Source organism: Cnephaeus nilssonii (assembly GCF_951640355.1).
Source record: "Cnephaeus nilssonii genome assembly, chromosome: 21".
NCBI lineage: Eukaryota > Metazoa > Chordata > Mammalia > Chiroptera > Vespertilionidae > Cnephaeus > Cnephaeus nilssonii.
In genome coordinates this window covers 39,153,722-39,174,089 of record NC_137092.1, presented here as the reverse complement: position 1 = coordinate 39,174,089, position 20,368 = coordinate 39,153,722, and positions in this window count along the sequence as shown.

Sequence of the window (20,368 nt, the reverse complement as noted above, 5' to 3'; positions counted from 1 at the left end):
CCTCCTGCAGCCCCTCCCCATAGCCAGCCCCATCCCCAATCGGCACCCCCACCCCAATCAGAGGCAGGGCCCGCCAGCCAATCGCCCTCAGCCCCTACCCCCAGCCAGCCCGGCCCTGATCGGGCCAACCTCCTGCCATCTCCTCCTCCCAACAGGCTCGTCCCCAATCGATCCCAATTGGAGCCAGGCTGGCTGGATCCCACCTGTGCACAAATTTGTGCACTGGGCCTCTAATAATAATAATAATAATAATAATAATAACAATAAAGGGACTGAATCTGCCCTGGCCAGTGTGGCTCAGTTGGTTGAAGTGCCATCTAGGTCTCCGGTTTGATTCCCAGATAGGGCACATGTGGGAGGCAACTGGTGTATCTCTCTTACATCGATTTCCCCCCCCCCCTCTCTCTCTCTCTCCATCCCTCTCTAAGATCAATTTAAAAAATTTTTTAAAAAGAACTGAGTCTGGCAGTCACCACATGTCTCAGAAGGACACCATGAGCAGATGCCTGATGCCCCAAAAAGGAGGGGTGGGGCAAGGGCCAAGGGTAGAAACTGAGGGTCTGCCTCGTCCTCCCCTTTATCCTCATGTTCCACTTAATAAAGGGTCTTAGAAAGAGGTGCCCAGGTGCCGGAAACCAATCATTGTCCCACTAATAGAGAGATGTGGACAGGGAATCCGGAAGGCTGGTCAACCTTAAATGCTCTGAAAGGTCATTGTTTGGTTGAGACATTGGTAGTTATAGTAGCCTCCACCTGTTAGTCTTATGTAAATTCTTGCTGATTGGCTATTATTGGAATTTCCTGCCTAAAGGATATGGGTGTATCCCATAACCTTAATAAAAGGGATAGCAAAGCCAGAGCGGGGTGTAGTCCTCCCCCTAGAGGTGGGCTCCTGCCTGGCCCCCAATACTCCCAAATTAACACTTTTCTAGTCTCTTTCATTTGTGTGTGGCCTCCTCCAGAACTCGAACCCTGAACCTGAACCCTGAATCACACGGGACGTGAAAGGGATCCCCACACCGAGGTCTGTGCTCCACACATTTAAAAACATGCAGAACCCAGAGGAGAGTTAGAGAGGATGCCAAAATCTGGTCAAAGAATTGGTAACTAACTCCTGTAGGGAAAGGCTATAGAAATGGGACGACAAAATAGACTTCATTCAACGTGTGTTACGTGCCAGGTTTTGTGCTGGGCACACTTCACAGTGTTTTACTTGGAGATGGGAAACAGGAAGCTGACCTTCTGCGCATGGGAACCATCCATCAGGTCTCCTGGGCAGGGGGTCATTGGCCACGCCCAGGGGTCCAGCCTGACCTCAGTGGGAGACAAGGGTCATCCCTTGTCCACAGGAAGCTGACATTCTGGTTGCAGAGAAGAGCTCATGACACAAAACAATTACTATAAATGCCCATATTCTCGATGCATAATGATTTAATAGTGTTAAGTTGTGGGAGGAAAAAGTCATTCGGGAAACAGGTTCAGACAGAGTCATCTCTTTGCTGTGCTGCAATGACGGGGAAAGGCGCATTTATCGAAGGACTCCTAGTTACCAGGCGTTTTCACTTCACGACACTGTCAGACAGATACTCTGGTAGTGTTTCCATTTTACAGAAAAGCAAATTCAGACTCAGAGGAGTTGACTAACTTGCCCAATGCCAGTAAGGGACGAACAGGTCTGGCTGATGCCAAAAGGTCAGGCGCTTTCCGCTCCAGGGCTGTAGAGGAAATTCTCATGAAACACACTGGCCTGGTCAGAGAGGCGGGAACAAGGCCCCCGGGGGGGGGGGGGGGGGGGGAGCAAATAGACCTGCAGGTGGCGCAAGAAAAAGGGACTCGTACCCTAGCAGGAGGGGTTGTGTTTGGCTATGACAGTGAAGGTGATGCAGCACCTGAGGTTTCCGGGAAGAAACACAATCACCTTTTCTACACGTCTTTTAAAGGTGGCATTTTGAAAATTGCTTCTTTTGCTTCTCCTTAGAGGCGAGAGGGCAAACGAGAAGACCTTTCAATGTCTCTTCTATCCAATGAATCTACGACTATCCTTCCCCAGACACTGTGGTCCAGATGTTTAAAGAGCCTTCTCCCTTAGAGCCTACAATGATAACACATGCAAATAAGTTCCGTAAGCATCTAATTGCAAGAGCAATGAGTCCCCTGTGCCTCGTCAGAGGACAAAACTGGTAATTGGAGCCATGGTTAGTGGGCTGAGGTCACACGTATTTATGCAGACACAAATAGGTGGTTCCCTTTAAGACTTTTACTTTCCAAAGAGTGGCTAAAGTGGGCAAGGAAACCCTGTTCCAAGAGCAGAAAGCAAAAGAAATACAGACTTCCTTGTCCCTGGTGCTTTGGCCTATGAATCTACTCCCAACACATCTCAAGCTTTAATCCCAAAGAAAAGGTTAAAGTCACATCCATACCTCTGTTTGGGTGTAAGGCCGATGTGACCTTTTGGGAACCCAAACTTAAGAACTGTCTGTGGTTGACTTGGGTCAGTGGCCTCCGTGGATGTGACACGCGGAGGGGAAGGAACCCAGTGTTGGGCAAACCCGAATCCTTCCCACTGAAGGCCGGGCCTGGAGGCAGCTGATGGGTGCAGCCTCACTGGAGCTCTGTGGTCCCAGGTGCAGGGGTTTCATCCTAAGACAGAAGTTTGGACCTTTCCTTGGAGATGTTGTTAGGGGCAGAAATATACTATTGAGGACAACTATTAGTTATAAGAAGTAAAATAAGAAATATGAATCATGCTCTGTTAACCATGATTGTTTTCTTCTGATTAAAGAAGGCACATTCTAACCTGCCTGAGAGTTATACGCCCTGGGACATGGGAGCTAACATCGGAATGCAGTCCATCCTCCTTTCCCAAGAACTGCCTATCATCATGGAAAGATTTACAACCTCCTGGCTGAAGCAATCTAGTCCTGGAGGCACCTGTTCTTTACAACCCCAGCCCTTATTACCTGCAATCTGGTCCCGGGGTGCCCAGAGGCACCCACCCTCCTGCTATACCCCCCTCCCACCCACATGACTTGTAACCTGTAATGATTATCCTGTGCCTACTTCCCCGTGCCTGTAATTCCTACTTCCCCACGTCACCTTTGTCCCACCCAATATAAGCAGCTGGCTTATGGGGGGGCTGAGCAGGTGTTTGTGGATGACCTGCTGCTCTCCCATGCTGCCGGCATTATTGAAATAAACGCTCATATACCAGTACGATTCAACCCGCTATCTGCTTAATTGGCTCAAGTAGTGACAGGCAGCCCGGACCCCTTGGTTGCCCGGTTACAATGCTGGTATGGTATTTGCCCTCTAGATCCGAAGGGAAGTGCTTGGAAGCAAGAACTCCGAGTGTCGTATGATATTGTGGTTCGATTATAAGCCATGTTTAGGTTTTGCAGTGCATACCTGGGGCACGCCTCATTCTCCTCTAACAAATCCTGGGTCTACCGTCACCTACCTCCCTCACAAAAGAGCTTGCTTCTCCTTTATTTTGAAAGCTGTTTTCAGTCAAGTCTAAGGTTGTGGTTCCAGTGGCAAAAATCATAAAATACAAGGTCAAGAAACTCTGCCAAAAATGCTATTAACTCAGGTGCCCTCAGACCAATCACTCCAGAATAAAGGCATTTCCTTGCATGTAAACTAGAGGGTCAATACCCCATGCCTGTCTTGATAATTTAACCAATGGCAGTCAAACCCTAATTCAAGAACAAAGGTTTTTACATCTCCTCCCAAATTGGTATCTAGATACATTAACTGCTGGTGTCAAGTTATCACAGAGGGTTAGAGACATTTGGGAGATTAAGACTATTCCCTGTGTTTTCAAGATTAGTATCACAGTCAGCTAAATATACAAGTCCGAATGGATGGGACTAGAGGCAAATAACCCTGTGGTTAAGAGTGCCTGCGTTCAGGTCTTGACTCCCCACTCCGCAGCTGTCTGGGGACTTTTGCCATGTGGGGACTCATTTGGAAACTCAGAGTTGGTATGAAGATTATTTTAAGTTGAAGATATTTGAGGTTCATCAGATGCAGAAAGAAACCTTCTTGGATTTTATCTGACTAAAAGCAGCGGCCACTGGGAAAGGAGGCTGCCATAAATCCCCTCTCTGAGGGAGCCGCACGGCCATGGAGAAGGTGGGAGACCACTGCACCCGCATAAATAAACATCACACACTCTCTTGTCTCCCATTGGTTCTTCTCAAAACTTACTTGTCTTTCCTAAAAAACCTATTTGTTCCTCCCATAGAAGCCTTTTTTTTCTTTCCTCTTTTTTTCCTACTAAGTTCAAGTTTAAAGCCTCTAATTTTAATCATTTAATAAGCTAATTACTTTTGTTAGCTCTCTATGCATATGAATAAGCCTCCTTTTCTCCCATTGGTCTCTCTTTGTCAATTTAATTTGCATGCTCCTAAGTAATGAACCTATAGGGTAGGGGAAAATACTTAACAACTGTTTCTGGCTTACTTATAAAAGGATAATGAAAGTAACTATCAAATATATAGACTGGTTATGAAATTGAATTATATATATATGTTTGACATATAGTGAGTGCTAAATAAATATGTGTAATACACATATAAAACATGTATATCTAGATAGGCAGATGACAAATAGATATGGATAAATACACACATAAAGCACGCAACGAATCACACATCTGTTCTAAAGATCAAAGTCAAATTATAGAAGGGAAAGTACTTTGGAAAGAGTTCGAAGTTTTACCACAGAAACATGGTATTGCCGTTGTTATAGCTGTAACTATTACGCCCGCCTTCATTGCCTTCTTTGAGCAAGGCCACCAGATATGGCCATACAGGTTGTGCACCGCATACACCCAAAGTAACAGTCACTATCACCTTCCCTTTGTGTCTGAGAACATAACAACTGCTTTTCCAGGGTAACCTACACTTCCCTCCAGCACCCTCCTCCCAGAGTCTGAAGAACACCATCTGCTCTATAGAGTCGTTCAATCACTAATCAATAATTGGGTGACAGTGTACTGAGGACATACCATGTGCAAGAACTAGGCATATAAAGATGAATGAGGCACACGGACTGTGCACCAGTAAGGAGAATGCAATGTAATGAGTGCTAAAGTGGGCACATGTACAAATTGGTACGAGAGATTAGAGGGTTACCAGCTTTGATTCTAAGTGACGGTAGTAGTGGAGTAGGGGGCAGAGTGGTGATCAGCAGTAGCAAAAATGTAAGAAGATCCACTTCCCTTCAAGAAGAAGTCCCACAGGTGCCATAAAAAAGGAGTCAAGGTGCCTCTGTAATGGAAAAACCAGTAAGGATCTTTCTTTACGGCCAGAAGGGCTGGCCACTTGGCTGAGAAGCTCCATTGTGCCTCTCTAGCAGGAGGGAGGTTCAGAAATGGCTCCCCCAACACCAGGTTCAAATCCAACCCCAGCTTTGGAGGATGTGGAGGAGAGGAAGAGAAGGGACAGGGACCTGCCACTTAAACCCCACACCAAGTGAATTTCAAATGGAGGTTTCCGTTCTCACATGATAGACCAAACTGACAACTCTGGACAGATGACTTCTCTTCAAAAAAGGTCATCAAAAAAGATTGCCACTCAGAGTCAGGAAACTGGAGACAGAATCTCAGTCCTGTCCCTTAGTTGTGTGATGTCAGGCAAACCACTGAGCCTCAACACCCTTGTCTGTCACATGGTCACAATGACACCCTCTTCACAAATTTGTTCTTTGGACACCATACACCTTCATTACTTTTACATTTTTTTTGGATGGAGGTGAGATCTCAGGAGAGAAGCAGAGGCACAAGGGTCCCGTTCATTCTCCAGAGTTCCCTGCCCCCCATCCCCAAGGGGCCTGTGTAACTTGTTACAGAAAGGAGATCTTGCCCTGGAGCATTGTGCTGCTGAGCTGGTGAGCTCAGCCCTTCCTTGGCTCCAGTGCCTCAATTTGTAAAGAAGGAATTCTGAGGCTAATCTGAAAGGAAGTCAAATTGTTTTCGGAAAACAATAGCAAAGTCACTACAAGTCATTAGCTTCCTCCCTAGGGCCTGAAATGAAGCTTGTCTGGGTAGCTGAAAGGACTGGGAGCACTGTTTACTTAAAGACCTCTGGACAGGACCCATAAACTAATTTCTGTACAAGACTTTCTGGACGGAGAGGAGGTGAGTCATGGAAGTGGGGGAATGGCCGAGACTGGAGAAGAGAGTTCTGCTTCTTCAAGGCACAGCTAAACCCCTGATACTGGCCTGCCTTTCCTGGTCCTCTGGACAAGGGTTTCATTTAGATGCATATATGTGCCCAGTGGACATCTGCCTTCTGAGATGGCTCTTAATAAATTTCTTCTTAGAGCAGAGCAGAAAAGCCCCAAGACCCTGTTCTCTGCCCTCCTCTTAAAGGCCTCTAGGAAACCAAATGCTTCTCAGGCAGGTTGCTCTACAAAATTTCTCTGTGCGCAGAAATGTCCTCAGCGACAGCAGTAGACCAACGTTAGAATCCAGAGTCATGACTTCGTAGAGGTGGTCACAGTGCCATACAGGCATCAAGGACTCACAGACAGCAAGATGCTGGAGCTTGAAAAGAACTTAAAGGGTGATTGGACCAAATGAGGATACTGAGGCCAAGGTCAGGAGCAGGAGCCAAATTTCTCAAATAATAGAGGAAACCTGGGGACTTCCCTTAGAGCTGGATAGATCCTCTAACCGCTGCTGGGGCACTGAACTGAAAGTCCCTGGAGCTTAACTTCTTAAAAACTAGAGAAAAGACATGATTTCTTGACCTCTCTAGTTCCTGGAACAACTTGTCTCCAAGAGCTAGAGAGGACCTTAGATCTTGAAGGTTTTTGAGAGGAGATGCAAAAATGTTTGTTCTTATGCTGTTTGTAAACATCTTTGGCCAAATAGTGAACTTGATGACTTGAATTTTAGCCAGGCAATTTAGTATTACATGAATGGACCCCTAGAAGTTTTATGGTGGTCTCTATGGGCCCTCAAGAACCCCATATTCATAAACCAAGACCATACATAGTCTTGATCTGATTCACAAAGTTTTCTTGACCCAGAAGAGGTCAAAGATCACTGCTCCAGGTCTAGAAGGTCAAAAAGCGTTCTTTTCCACTCATCTCCCAAGTAATTGAAGCAGCAAACAAATCTAACAGAAGTCAACAATGTTCTACATCTTCCCTGACCTAGAAGTCTCTTATCAAACAGTGAAATCTGCCCATAGACATGCCGTGTACTTCTCAGTTCAGTGTTTACTTGTCAGATATGGACAAGTCCTCTGAAACCAGCTTGTCCATCCCCTGGTTTTGCAACTTCTCTAAACTCACACAGCTTTCATCACACCTAGAGCAGTACTCTGCACTGCCTCAGAAGGTCTCCAGGTGTTTATTAAGTGCTTTCTAAATGGTCACGTCTCAAGTGCTAGGGGAGCTTCAAGGCTGTAAGACTTAGCCCTGACCTCAGTGAATTTGTAGATACTTTGGGAAAATGTGTGCACAGCCTTAAAATAAGGAATTGTTTCCATAAAGCCTTTCCCAACAATTGGGGACAGGAAAGTGAAAGAATTAATCAGAACCAATAGGTGATAGATAGATAGATAGATAGATAGATAGATAGATAGATAGATATTTTATGAGAATTGGTTTATGTAATTATGGAGACTGAGATATGCCATGTGCAAGCAGGAGAATTAAGAAAGCCAGTGGTATAATTCAATTTGGGTCCAAAGGCCTGCAAACCAGTAGAGCTGATGATATAATTCCCAGTCTAAGGCCAAAGGCTTGAGAACTAACTGGAGGGGAGAAGCAATATAAGTCCTAGTAGCCCAAGACTCAAGAACCAGGAGCTCCAATATCTGAGGGCAGGAGAAGGTGAGTGCCCCAGTTCAAGCTGAGAGATGGAGGGGGGAGGGGTGGTGGAATTCAACCTTCCTCTGTCTTTTTGTTCCATTGGGACCCTCAACAGATTTGATGATGCCGACTCAAATTTGTGAGGGAAGATCTCTTTACTCCGTCTATTGAATCGAATGCTATCTCTTCCTAAAACACCCTCACAGACACACCCAGTTACCTGGGCACCTTTAGCCCAGTTAAGTTGACCCAGAAAATTAATTATCACAGTGAGAGTAAGAGGAGTGCTGGGAAGACATAAATCACTGGCATAACTTCTCGATCCCTGGGCAACTCTAGCAGCTCAATTAATGAGAAGTAATGCTCATTTAAAAATTATTGGTACCCATCTCTAAGATCCTTCCAGTTTTGAAAACCTAGTGACTGTGCTGGATTAACAAATGAAACATAAGCTAAAGGATTTCTCCACAAGTCTGCAATCTATTACAAACTAAGAGGAAATTCTTGGAATAACCTATATATATAAAAGCCCAAGCCCGTGGTCGGCAAACTGCGGCTATGAGCCACATGCGGCTCTTTGGCCACTTGAGTGTGGCTCTTCCACAAAATACCACAGCCTGGGTGAGTCTATTTTGAAGAAGTGGCGTTAGAAGAAGTTTAAGTTTAAAAAATTTGGCTCTCAAAAGAAATTTCAATCATTGTACTGTTGATATTTGGCTCTGTTGACTAATGAGTTTGCCGACCACTGGCCTAAGCGACCGTTATGACAGAACAACCAGAACGACTGGTCTCTACGATGCGCAATGACCACCAGGGGGCAGACGCTTAACACAGGAGCTGCCCCCTGGTGGTCAGTGCACTCCCACAGCCAACCTCCCCCCAGCCAACCAACCTCCTGCAGTCCACGCCCCCCTCCCCCCAGAGCCGGAAGGCCCCAATTGCCCAATCAGGGCCAGGCCATGGGTCAGGGAACTGGGGGTGTGTGGCAGGGGACGTTGCCCCTTTCCCAGGGGGGCTGAGAGACGGCTCCCTCCTCGGGACCAGTGGCCAACCTCCCGTGCCCCATCTCTCCCCCCAGCCGCAGGCCCCAATCGGGGTGGGTGGTAGGGGGAGGCAGGAACTGCATGGTGGCGGGGCACCAACGATGGCGGCATCAGCATCGGCGTCCGTTCCTTCCACACCCGGCCGGGCAACTGTCGCCTCCTCTCCCAACCCTATTGGGGCCTTCGGGCCTTAATCAGCTGAGCCCTGATCAGCCCTGATCACCAGCCAGGCCTAGGGACCCCACTCAGGCACGAATTTCATGTACTGGGCCTCTAGTTAGTGAATAAAGGGGGAAGGACTGCACGTCTCCAAACTGAAAATGGTTTCATCCTGAAAGCTCTGATGTGAATTGGCGATGTGGAATTTAGAGCGTATTTTCCCATAGAAATAATGTTGTAAAGGATGGTTAGCTTCCCAGGCTAGCCCCTAAAAGTTTATTTAAGGCAGAATGCTGAGGACTCCAGCAACCTAGTAAGGCGGTCTCTGGGTGGGAAATAATGATGCCAAATTCTGACTGGGAACTCTAGGAATACATCTTGCCCTCCAGCGTTTCAGATCCAGGAGTTTCTACCCCCACCTACACTGAGAAATGTCTCATCTGCCTTCCTTTCGCCATAGGAAAGAAAATGAACGTTTATTGATCACCTCACTTTCCTATGCAAGGACTGACCAGCTCAGCATTATCCCTCTCATAAATCTAACTCTGAGCCCAGCCACAAACAGAAAGCTTTACTTTTCAAACCCTTATAGTGTTTTCCTAATTATAAAAAGTAATAGTGTGATATTGTAAAACGTTAGTAATACAGGGAAAATATAAACAGGATTTAAAAATCAGTTAAAATATTGCTCCTTTTTATCCACCACAGTTTTATTCTTACACATTTTTTATAAATTTGAAATTGCATTATGAACACTGTTTTATGCTTTTCCCCCCACTAAACAATATTTCAGAGACATTTTCTCCGTTTTAGTGACTATCAGGTGTGCAGTGAGAGGAAATCAATGTGGTACCCCCTGGCTGATTTCAGCAATTATTACTCTCCACCCATTGCCAAGTCCTTGGGTTACATAGTTTCCTACTCTGTGGCTTTACCAAAGCTCATTTTAATGACCTGTCATTGGACATCTCATTTCTCTATTAATGTCACCATCACCACGTTGAAGGTAAGCAGTGCCTTTTTAATTTCTAAGAGACGGTAATCTGGTGCCAATCTTCTCTCTGCCTCACGTTAGTTCCTCCGTGGGATTCTGAGCCCCCGTTTCAAAGCCTTGCCAACAGCTCATGGGAAAAAGCAGAACTTCTGAACAAAACAACTCAAAACAAAGCAAAACTGCTAGCCTCTCTCGTTCAACTAACCCCTTCCCACCACACACATGCACACAAAAGGAAGTGTGCGGGTGAGTGGGGAAGCACTGGGGGAGATAAGACTGACCTTGACAGAGCCTGGAAAGCCTTTCAAAAATCGTGGGAGACAATTTCTATAGGTAAATAGGGGGTAGAAGGTTAAATCCTGAACAGCTAAGCCAAACTTTGTAAAAGCTCTTGCCACCCCCATCAAGCCTGCTGCCCAGAACAACTCCCACCGATGCCTCCTGCCTCCAGTCCTGCCCAGGTTTCCGTGAGCTCCTACGTGTCCCTGGGACTGAGGTACCAGCTCTGCCCGTGACGGCGAGGACGTGCATTAAAGACACATGTTGATGGGACAGCGAGGTTGGGGAGAAATGTGCTACTCAGAGATTCAGGATACCTGAGCTCAGGCCTAGCTGACCCATCCGCAGTCAAGACATAGATGTCACTAATGCGTTTGGCCCTCAGTTTCCATCTCGGTAAAAGGAAGGGGTTGGGGTCAATGACACTGGCTGTTTCTTCCCGTTCTAAAATGTGATGTCTCTGTGACTCAAGGTAATTGGCTCTCTCCATACTCGGTCAAGCTTGGAAGGAGCTGAAGTTTGTTTTGGGTGCCCAACTATTATGCTCTTACAGCTGCTCCCCTCCTTTATGCACCCGGCACTTTGGAGAACACAAAATATGTTCTTAGGCATTCTTAATTGCACTGCATTGAAAACTCAAGGGTATGCCCGATAAGGAGAATAGAAATGAGCAAATGCTTGGAGGTGTGTTTCAATTAGGATGCTTTCTGCTGTCGGTAACAGCAAACCTAGGTGCAGTCAACCACATTGACCACTACACTGTGGGAATGTATAGGGTGGTTAAAGTTAATGGATGGCCCACTTGTAACTGATCTTTATTTATTCACTGTTCCACCATCCACCCATCCATTTAAAAAAACCCACAGAGTTTGGTACTGTGCTGGGAACTAGATATTCAAGTGACTCAGTCATTAAGAGAAATAAAAATCTAGAGGTGTTCCAAAGTGTCAGGTGCTCCCAGACCGCTCTGAGAGCCAATTGAGTGGTGTTACCGCCGCAAGTCCCACCGGCATGGAAAACTAGTTGGAAGAAAAATACCTTGGTTTAGAGGGTGAAGTCTACTAGGACATGGTGATTTCCAACAGGTATATCTGGACCATGGGGGTTGGGCAATGATGCTAGAAGGAGAGGCAAGGATTATAAAGGGAATTGAGTTGGAGCTCTGACGTCAGAGGAACATAGAATGGAAAACAGGAACCAGGTGTGCTGGGGAGGGTGCAGAGAGAGAAAGAGACTTCCATTCACTTCCAGGTCTGCAAGGGGCCTAATCATGATGGTTGAAGCACAGATAACTATTAGTACAGATAGTTAGGCCTGAATAGTAGGGGATCATGACAGATAACTTCAAACAGATGATCATGATGACTAACACTTATACTTCTAGACAGTGGCCTACATCCTCAATACACATTAGCTTATTTAATCTAATAATAATTTTTGTGTCACAGGTATTAGTGTCCCCATTTTGCATAGGAGGACAGCAAGAACGGAGACCTTGTCAAGGTCACACGCTGGTGAGTGGTAGAGCTGCGGTGTGAATGCAGGCAGTTGGGTTTCAATGTCTACGCACCACAAAACAAATTGTATGACAATACGGGAAGTGCTTCAGTACAGCTAAGAACAGAATGAGAAAGGAGCAGGCAATGAACGTGCCAGGGAAGCCTCACGGAGGAGATGCCATGTGGTGTGTCTTGAAGAGTGAATAGAAGTTCTCCAGACAGAGAACAGGGGAAGTCTATCCCAGACAGCATACGACAGCATGCGCAAAGGCACGAAGTGGGAAAGGGCCGTGGTGCCTTTGAAGAGCAGAGAATAATCCTACGCAGCTGGACCAAAAGGGATGTGAGAGCTTGGCTTACAAAGAAGCTAGAGTTTGGAGCCAGATTGTTAAGAACTTTACAAACCACATTCATTTGTTCTGCGGGAGCTGAGGAAAGGGATGAGTGAGGACTGCCCTCCAGTTTTCAGGGCTCTACGGGGAGAATTCTCGGTGCCTTATCCTGGATCACACTCAATAGGAAATCACTTCTGCTTTGGCACCTGCTCCTTGCTTTCAGCAGCCCCAGCAAAGACAGGTAGAGGTCGGTCCTACTGCCAGTCCAGCGCTGGGAAGTAAAGGCCGCATTGCTGCTTAAAAGCAGGACTGGAAGGAGACCCCAGCAGCATCCCACCATAGAACCCTGGGCTCTTTATTCACTCTGGGAGCCCTGGGTCCAAGAAAGTCCAGAGACCAGCAAAGAACTTATTTTCCTTAAAATCTCTGGAAAGATCTCTAAGACAAAGCCTCTCGGTGAGAAGGCTCCCTTGGACTTCACATCTGGGAGGATGAATAGACAATGGGAGTTGACTCTCCCCGTGACACCACTTCCATCCAGTTCACCAGTCTATTCTCGTTCTCTCCAGGGCACCCTTGCAGCCTCACCAAGTACAATGAGCCTTTCACGTCACAAGCTGTGTCCTACATCCAAAAGTTCCCCTACTTCTAAGTAGGAAGTCTGTAAGTCCAAGGGTTCTCAGACCACCGGCTTCTCTTTTAAATTTTATTTTTCAATTACAGTGACACACAATATTATATTAGTTTCTGGTGTGCAACATAATGATTAGACGTTTATATAACTTACCAAATGATCACCAGGAAAAGTCTAGTACACATACTTAGTTACCACAATATTATTGACTATATTCCCTGTGTCCTTTACATCTCTGTGACTATTTTGTAACTCCCTTCTTAATTTGTACTTCTTAATCCCTTCACTTTTTAAATTCAGCTCCTCCCCCCTCCCCAACCTCCCTCCTACCTTACCCACCTACTTCTTTTTTCTTCTTCTTCTTACTGTCTTTTATTTTTTTATTGTTTGCAGGGGTCCTCAAACTTTTTAAACAGGGGGCCAGTTCACTGTCCCTCAGACCGTTGGAGGGCCGGACTATAGTTTAAAAAAAACTATGAACAAAATCCTATGCACACTGCACATATCTTATTTTGAAGTAAAAAAACAAAACGGCAAAAACACCCTCATGTGGCCCGCGGGCTGTAGTTTGAGAACGCCTGGTTTAAAGTATTACAAATAGTGTTACATATGACTCCTTTTTTTCCCCATTGACCTTCCCCAGGCCTCCCCTACCCGCCCCTCCCCCCCCCCCCCCCCCCCCGTCACATGCCCTCATCCCACCCCCCAGTGTCTTGTGTCCATTGGTTATGCTTATATGCATGCATACAAGTCCTACGGTTGATCTCAACCTCCCCGCCCCTCAATACTCCCCAGCCTTCCTGCTGTAATTTGACAGTCTGTTTGATGCGTCTCTGCCTCTGTATCTATCTTTTTGTTCATCAGGTTATAATGTTCTTTATTATCCATAAATGAGTGAGATCATGTGGTATTTTTCTTTCACTGCCTGGCTTATTTCACTTAGTACCCACCTACTTCTTGGTGTCTTTGCTGACCATTGAGACAGAGGCTACTGAAGGTCCTGTGGCCTCAAGGGCAAAGTGATGCAATCCCAGGAATCATCCCCCAGCAGCCACAAAGCCTTCAGAACAAGCAGATCACAAAGAACTGTAAACTCAACTCGAACACCAGCTCTGTCACCTGGTGGCTGTGTGACTTGGGCAAGTCCCTGAACCTCTCTAAGCTAAGCTGCCCTCGTTGTAAAACGGGTCTACCTTTTGAAAATGGCTGTTCTGGCTCTGACAATCCATCACTATATTGTAATGAACTAACGTGTCCCAAATGCAAAGTGCCATGCAGCCGATGTTTCTATCAATCAGATTCTCGCCCTCTGTGCCATGGGGAAAGCTCTTCCTATCAGTGGTCATTATTCAGGCTTGTCAGTGGCATGTCCATAGCCAGAAACAGCTTAGCACAGAGCCCTGCCCATGATCCCAGGGCAGAGCAGGCAAAGTGTGGGAAGTGTCTGGTCAGCTTCTGCACAAGCCTGGGCGGAATGAGCCAGACAGGCCGGAAGGCCATTCACACGCTGCTGTGCTCATGCACCTTCTTGGGCCATCTTCCTTCTGACCCGGTTCACCCTCAGGCCCAGGCAGGGCTCAAAGGCTCTGGGCTCCAGAAGCTGTTGGCACAGACGCCCCCTGGGATGGAAGGAAGTGGGTCATTTCCCCCCAACATTCTATTATTTTTTAAATTTTATTTTGTTCTTTATTTTTATTGTTGACACTGTTACAGATGTCCCTATTTCCCCCAACGTTGCCCACCTCCACCCAGCCTGACCCTCCCTTTTCTCTACCCATCACTGCTCTGTGGTCTGTGTCTATGGGTTATGCATATATGTTTTTTGGATAATTATTTTTTATTATTATTGAGGTACTAGTGGCCCAGTGCACAAAATTCGTGCACATTAAAAGGGGATTAATTAGAGGAAATATTTTAATATTGCTATTTGCCCTTTCTCTATAATAGAAGTGTCAGAGATGAAAGAAACTTAGTAAAATGTATATGAAAACCTTCCTCCTGTCAGTCTGGGGCATGCCACAGGACCCAGAGTCAAGTCCCCGCCCACCCTTGGTGCTTCAAAATCGCACGAGACCCAGACACGGCTGGCCCCACCCCCATCAAGCCCCGTCGGGTGGGGTCACAGCCTCAGGTCCCCTGGCTTGGCGCCAAGTGGGGGGCGCAGCCTCAGGTCCCCCGGCACACACCTCAGGTCCCCCAGCGTGCCCTCAGGTCCCCCAGCCTAGTGCCAGGGCAGGGAGCAGCCTGAGGTCTCTCAGCCTGGCCCCAGGGCAGGTGGTGCAGCCTGAGGTCCCCCAGCCTGGGACCGAGGCAGGGGGCATGCCTTGAGGTTCCCCGTCAAGCCCTGCCGGGTGGGGGGCACAGCCTCAGGTCCCCCTGCCTAGCGCCGGGAGGGGGGCGCACCCTGAGGTGCCCTGTCAAGCTTTGCCAGGTGAGGGGCACAGCCTGAGGTCCCTGTCAAGCCCCACTGGGCGGGGGGTGCAGCCTCAGGTCCCCCAGTGCCGGGGTGTGGGGTGCGGCCTGAGGTCCCTGGCCCGGGGTGTGGGGCACAGCCTGAGATTCCCCGGCCCAGGGCGGGGGGAGCAGCCTGAGGTCCCCCAGCCCAGCACCAGGGCAGGGGGTGCACCTTGAGGTCCCCTGTCAAGCCCCGCCGGGCGGGGGGCACAGCCTCAGGTCCCCTGCCCCAGACCAGCACCACACAGCCTCAGGTCCCTGCTGATTGCTCCTTAAGGCTCATTACGGGAACTCAGCCTCCACTGTGGGTGCAGCCATCTTGTGTTACTGGAACCCTGCCTCTGCTGTGGTGCCACCATCTTTGTGATGGTGTGATGGTCAATTTGCATATTCCGTCTTTATTATATAGGATAATTGGCATACAAAAAAAGCTGTACATATTTAATGTCTACATCTTGGTCAGTTTGAAAGTAAGTATACATCTATGAAATCACCACAAACAATGCCATAGATTTAACCATCACCTCTAAAAGTTTTCTTTCTCTCTCTCTCTCTCTCTCTCTCTCTCTCTCTCTCTCTCTCTGATATAAACATTTAATATAAATTATACCCTCTTAACAAATTCAGTTCACAATACAGTATTGTAAATACTGTATGCACTATGCTTTACTATAGATCTCTATGACTTATCCATCTTGCATAATTAAAATTATGTATGGCAGTGGACAAATTTGAACACAAAGCCTTGCTTGTGTTTTCATTTTGATGAGGTAATGAGGCAGGCAAGTTGAAGACTGAGGTTTGGATCTTCCCAGTTTGTTCAGTGTAGACCACAGAGAGGAGCCTAGGCTGATGGGAAGTGGAGGGGAGGAAGAAGGCTAACACTATCTCCCTCTTATCTGACATCTAAGTGCTTCACAGGATCTTGACAACAATACCATAAACTGGCTACTACTGTCATCCTCTGTTTTGCAGATGAAGAAACCAGAGCACAGAGGCTAAACAACTTGTTCAAACCACACAGCAACGAAACGACTGAGCCAGGCTCCGAACCCAAACATTCTGGCTCCCGGGTCCCAGAAAGACTTTCTGTCTGATATAAGGAAGTACTTGTATAGGTTACCAATGTTTTAAAAGTAGAGAGACAGTTGTTCTATGGAAGTATTTAAGCCAAGGCTAAGGGGCCATGTGCAAGGGATGCTCAGTAAACATTCCTTGGCAGGAAGTATCAGAAATCAATGCTCATGGCTTTAGGTCAGAGGAGGATGAGAAGGTGGATGAGAAGGAGAAGAAAGAGGAAGAGGAGAATGACGAGGAGGACAATCAGTTGAAAGTTTGGGTGTGGGTACAGAATAAAAGAAATTTCTGAAGATCCAGATTCAAGAAGGACCAGAACAAGGGCTGTCCTGAGGTCCAGGGAGCAGGAAGTAACTAAGCATTTCTTCAGGGCACAATTATCCAAATAAATCAGTTCTAATGGAATTTTGTCTTTTTTTCCCATGCTGCTCAAGATGAATGTCAGGAAAAGAACATTCCCTCATCCTAGCCTTGAGAAAGATTGATGATAAAAATTGCTAATATTTATGGTATGTTTATTTTCTACCAGGCATTGTTCTAAGCACTATATTTACACATATTTTCTTCTTACAATAGCCCTATGAGGTAGGTACTACCATAATTAAGAAACTGAGTCACAAAGAGCTTGAATTACCAATCCAAGTTTACACAGATGGTCTAGTGGCAGAGCTGGGATTCAAGCTGAGACAATGTGGTTCCACCATCGCTACACTCCCTCTAATAGCAACAGGAAAGAGAAGGCCCCCCAAGCAGAATTGTGGTGTTGATGAAGAAGGGTAATGGATGCTAAGAGACAAAACCCACAGATGTTTCCTCATGGCTTGGTCCTGCTAGAGGGAAAAGAATCTTCCAGCCCTAGCCAGTTTGGTTCAGTGAATAGAGCACCAGCCTGCAGACTGAAGGGTCTCAAGTTCAATTCTGGCCAAGGACAGATGCCTGGGTTGTGGGCTCAATCCGCAGTGGGGGGTCGTGTAGGAGGCAGCCGATCAGTGATCCTCTCTCATCATTGATGTCTCTATCTCTCTCTACCTCTCCCTTCCTCTCTGAAATCAATAAAAAATATATTAAAAAAAAAAAGAATCTTCCTGTCCATGAATTCCACATTCAAATTGCCATCCTTCTCTTCTGGTCATTGCAAGGAGAAGATGAAAGAAAGCAAGAAGCAAAAAGACAATTAAAAAAACAGATACATAGCAATTATATTGTTGTATATCTATAACAAAAGGACTGGATGAAATACAGATATAAGATAATTAATAATTTTTTAACAGGAAACAGCCAAATGACAAAACTCTGAGAGACTAAGAGCCATGCCTATAAAGGATAACTTGAAAGACAATGAACAACTTTGAGAAACTGAAATTAATTGGAGAAAAGCAGAGAGGCCGATTTCTCACAAATACCAAAAGGATTTGATGTAAAGCTCTAAGAGGCTGGACCCCATCGTGGCTAAAGATGGGAGTTTGGAGTCTTTCGGGTTTAAATTCATGTCACCTGGACAAGGTACATGATCTCTTCGAGTTCCAGGGCCCTTATCTGTAAAATGTTAATAATGCCTGTGTCAGAGGAATGCTGAAAGGGTAGAAAGATATGTGAGAACACGCCAAGCCCAGTGCCTGGCGCAGAGCGGGTGCTTACTAAATATTCGCTACTTGACCACGAAATGTTGGCTCCCAAAACCCAGCATGGTCTTGGGACAGGCACACAGGAGCATCCGTGGTTGGATGCCTGGAACCAATCCCTCTGGGGAATCATAAGCAGAGATCCTAGAAGAGCAGAGTTCTGGGTTCTGAAAGGCAGCACTGTCAACACATGAAAGCAGGCACGGAGGGGCCCCCAACAGAGATGGGGTGAAGAGAGGGAAATGTCCCGGAGTCTGAGAGAGTGGTTAGTGGAACGCCAGAAAGGAAGCCCCAAGACAGCTTCTATCTATAATACAATTGTAAGAACGCCCTTTGTAGACCCCTTAGGAAACCCCTTTGAAATCTCCAAGGAAGCAGGGAACAGAGCCCTGGTCCGGCAATCAGGTGTCCTGTTGTATCTTCTGAAGATGCCAACTAGGCTCTGTGGCCTTCGGTAAGTCATTTATACTTCCAGGGTCTCGACCTTCTCGTCTGAAAACGTGGGAACAATGAGTTCCACCTGAAACCACTGGGGTGAAGATTAAATGAGGTGATGCCTATAAAGCACTGGAAACATAGTAGAGACTGAATAAATGATAACTTTCCTGCCTTCTACCCATTGTTACACAACGACAACACATCAAACGGAGAGTCCTCTGAGCCAGAAGAATAAGGTAAGTGGATGCTTTTGAATTCAATTCCCAGAACATCCCTGGGTGTGAAACCATATCGTTAGCCAGTCTCACAGTCTGGAATGACCTCTCCTCCCACCCCAGCCTTTCTTGTCTAGAAAACATCTTTTATACTTCAAGGCCAAGCTCAATCACTACCTGAAGGAATTGTTTCTAGAAATTCCTCAGCAAATGACTTGTTCTCCAACTTTGCATTTCTTTCCCTCTGCCTTGTGTTCTATTTCGTTCTTGGGGGCAGTAAGAATGTCTTATTCACCTTGGCTACGTCACACATTTCTCTTTAGCATTTTACCTGGGGGTCTAGGGACCACCCAGTCTCCTGAATTCATCTCTCCTTCTGGAGCAACACCTAGTCCCTCCATTGGGCCTCACTCAATACTCCCCAAGAAAGGAGGAGGGGATTTTGGGAAATTTGGGAACAAGGACTGGACATGTAAAGCCAACTTACCTATCTGGCACAGTGGCTAGGGTCCCTAATGCTTTTAGGGGCTACAAAAATGTTTTAAAATCTTTTAAATAAGGAAAGAAACATTTAAGTTAGGTCAAAGAAAATGTTTTAAAATATCGTGATAGTATATTTATCTTTACTAGTATGCCAATGCATATGTAATTTTTACTGTTTTTTATGCAGAAGGGGCCACTGAAGGCAAAAGTTTCAATGACCCACCAGTCATATGGGCGTGAGTAGCTCCGCCTCCCCGTCCCCCGCCCCCCCCCCCCCCCCCCGCCTTTGTTCTTGGGGAGCTGCCTATGAGCAGGAAGCTAGCATTTAACCTGCTCCTCCTTGCTCACCATTTGACAGTGGCACAGCTGTATCTGAAATTGCTGGTGACCCTGAAGAAAAGCCCACTGTTGCTGTACACGGTAAGCTAAGCATTGGAACTAGGTTTCAACAGTAATAAAGGTCATATACTGACCTCCTTCTGCATGGCTCCTGCACCTAGCTCTCCCATTTTTTCCTAACTTGGACAGAGAATGGGGATGTCATTTATTGGGCCCCTACAATTATTGTGTTGATCCTTTAAATGACCTTGTCAGGTAAGTATAACCTTTATTTGACAGATAAAGACACTGCAGAATAGGGAGTTTAAAGAATTTACTCAAGGACAAGCAGCTAACAACAGGGTTTAGATCTCACACTTTTGGACACCAAGTTAAAGCTGCTTTCTCCCACTGCATTATGTCATAGGGGCTAAGTAGTTGAGTGTTGAGATGAATCAAATTGTCAGAGTGGATTCGCCAGCCAGCACAGAGTTTGATTGCAATTTTCCCAAAATTGTTGACTTGGCATTTATTAGCTTCCTATGAAATCTTTGACATTCACCATCCCTCCATAAGCACTCTATAATGCTCCAGTCCACGTTCCTGCCTTGAAGGCGCTCCATCAGTTGGAATATGTTTGACACTATCTTTTGCTGTCTTTGCAGAATCAGATTAGGGAGCAAATCCTTTATTTACCAGAGTTCTTAGAATGAAAAATGTAACGTTTGATTTTCATGTAGACAGACAGAAATATGAACAATCATGTACCTTCTTGTAATTAAATTTCTATTCCAGAAGGCCAACTCAAAGATTAGCCCTTTCTACTATCTCTGGCTGCACACGTCCATACTGAGGCTTGGGAAGGAAAGGGGCCGTGAGGGTGAAACTGAGGCAGGGCTGTGCTAGTTCTGCTCTGGAAGGCCTGTTTTCTCTCAAACAAAGGCCCGCAGATCACTGGTCACACTTAGAATCCCCAAGTAGTGGTGAAAAG